General features: G+C 38.0%; 1 pseudogene; it reads right to left on the reverse strand.

Annotated features, from left to right (window-relative positions):
- Nucleotides 1-1,218: 1,218 nt before the first annotated feature.
- On the reverse strand, nt 1,219-1,832 carry LOC128626963 (60S ribosomal protein L15-like; annotated as a pseudogene).
- Nucleotides 1,833-2,882: the final 1,050 nt, after the last annotated feature.

The following is a 2,882-nucleotide window of genomic DNA, read 5'->3' on the forward strand; positions in this document are numbered from 1 at the left end:
ATATTTCATTGTTTAACATTAGTAATACATAATTCTATTTTCATTTCAACCTGTGATCTCTATCTTTTTTCACAGCACAATTCATGGTACATGGCACAGTAGAGCCTTTGGTGGTTACGGTGGGTGGACAGGTTGAGATCCACTGCCATATTTCACCACAACAGAGTGCAGCACACATGGAGGTGCGCTGGTTCCGGGACCGCTACACTCAGCCTGTATATTTGTACCACAATGGCCAAGATCTTTATGGAGAAGTCCGTAAGGATTACGTGGAACGGACGAAGTTGCTGAAAGAGTCCATTGGGGAAGGCAATGTGACTGTCAGAATCCAAAATATTTTTGCTTCTGATGCGGGGGAGTATCACTGTTTGTTTAAAGATGGTGACTTCTCTGAGGAAGCCATTGTGGAGATTAAAGTAACAGGTGAAAAACTTTGCTTCTGATGACCTTTGTTATGCATGACCTGGGGGTAATCTGAAGTTGGATTCTAAGGCAATGCTATTTTTCCCCCTAATTTTTCCAAGTTATCTGATTTGGTTATTACTGTGCCAAGATACAATCACATTAGTCTAGGCAAATAAAGGAAGAGTATCAAGAGAAAAAGACAAACAATATATAAATTCTTTGGATCCTGCCCCTTTTCCTATAAATCTCAAACAATGATGGATTCACTCAGAGCTCTCAGAAGTTCTGTCAGATATGTTAAATACCATCCATCCTCACTATTTACACAAGAGTAAAACTTGCCTAATCATTTTAATTAAGCTTTTTATTTTAAAGTAAATGTGGATTCACAATCAATTTTAAAGAAATAATAATACATTTACACTTTACCCAGTTTTCTCCAGTGGTAACATCTTATATAACACAATGAGAAAATTAACATTGATACAATCCACCATAATCATTTTTTCCCTTTTTTAAAGTGACTTATTTTTTAAAGAGACTTATTTTTTAAAGATTTTATTTATTTATTTTTAGAGAGAGGGAAAGGGAGGGAGAGAAACATCAACATGTGGTTGCCTTTCATGTACCCCCAACTAGGGACCTAACCTGCAACCCAGGCATGTGCCCCAGACTGGAAATTGGACCAGTGACCTTTTAGTTCACAGGCCAGCACTCAGTCCACTGAGCCATTGGAGACAGGGCTCCACCATAATAATTTTTTGACTGTCCTAAATTGTTTATTAGGTAAAAATTTTACAAACATGACACATATTAGTGATAACTATGGAGCTGAAGAGTATTGTGCCTTCTCCAAGCTGCAGGGCAAGAACCATCAATTGTGTGGTGAAACTTTTGGTCCTTTTCAAGGCCATGGCTCTACAGCCTGCAGATCTCAGTCCTTTTGTCTCCCTGTGCTTGTGGACCAGTTTGGTGATCCACTGGGTGTCAGGATTCCTTCTGATAGCCTTATGAAATGTATCAATGAGGGTAACCTCAAAGAATTTATATGTGGAATATTCACATATAAATCCAGTAAGAATTCAGGACTCTCAGAGCCCCAGAGCAGCACCCAGCTCACTCCTCAGCAACAGACTGAAGATTTCAGGCAAACTTCAGCTGGTTAACACCATGATGGACGGGCTTGCCACAGGTCACAACCTTAGGAACAGGGTGTTTGCAGCCACCACAGTGCACATGAATTCAATATATGACATAACCTTACTTGGCCTTGTACCCCAGCCTACAGCTTTATCAGGCCTGGTGGGGCAGGGGGCCCTGTGGAGTGCAGAGAGTTGGCAGTACTGCCAGCAGTGCACCCTGAGAAAGAAGTGCATCACATGGGACTGCTTTCTCCACAGCTCCTGGATGTACTTGTAAGCACCCATCTTGGCTTACCTTATGGCTGTGGCTAGAGAAAAAGGAAGAACAATTCTCCTATAATCCCTTTTGGACTACTCCATAATAACTTTAATAATTTTTTATTTAGGAATATTTTTAGATTTATAGAAAATTTGCAAATGTTATGGGGTATTCCATATTTGTTTACCCAGATTCCCCTAGTTACCAATCGTTTTTATTAAAATAGATCCCCATGTAGTTTTAGTAAAATATTCTAAAATTTGATCATTCGATTTTATTAAAGCTAAATATAAAGTAGGCTATTTCTCTTAACACTTTCAATGGCTTCCTATTTCCTTAAAAAGATAATAATGTTATCCTGAGACTGAAAGCCCTATTTCTATGATGTGCTGTAACTAAACCTCTAGTTTCAGCTGCTAATATTTGCTCTCACAAACTTGAGCAGTAACTAATTAGTTCAAGTATTTAATTAATTCCAAATACTCATGGATACAGAGAACAGATTGACATCTGTCAGAGTAGAGGGGGTTGGGTGAGAAGGGTGAAGGGATTAAGTAAAGGAAAAAATGATTCAGGGACACAAATAGAATAGTGGGAGTATGGGGAAGGTGGAAAAAGGTAAAAAGAGGAAAAATGGTGATGGAAGGAGACTTGATTTGGAGTGGTAAACACACAATACAGTATGCAGATGATGTATTGTAGAACTGCATATGTGAATGCTATATAATTTTATTAACCAATGTCACCCCAGTAAATTAAATAAATCAATAGTTCCAAATGCCTCAGTTTGGCTTGTGAAAATTGCTAATTTGTCTCAAGCCTGCCATTTTATCTTTATATTAATTTAAGTGATAGAGACAGATTTTTTAAAAGTACCCGAATTTTGGCTCTTAGGATTATTGTGCTTTCATCCATTGCCCTGTTCAAAATTGGATTTGGGGAGTAATCATTCACTGAAAACAATTCATTGAGAACATGAGAGTATAAATACAATATAAATTACATACATGAATAGTTAAGTGCTTTAGGAAAAAGGAGGTACTTCAGAGGGTAAAGCACTGTAAAATCACCAGCCA

Source organism: Artibeus jamaicensis, unplaced genomic scaffold (assembly GCF_021234435.1).
Source record: "Artibeus jamaicensis isolate MK-2021 breed Jamaican fruit bat unplaced genomic scaffold, CSHL_Jam_final contig_2535, whole genome shotgun sequence".
Taxonomy (NCBI): Eukaryota; Metazoa; Chordata; class Mammalia; order Chiroptera; family Phyllostomidae; genus Artibeus; species Artibeus jamaicensis.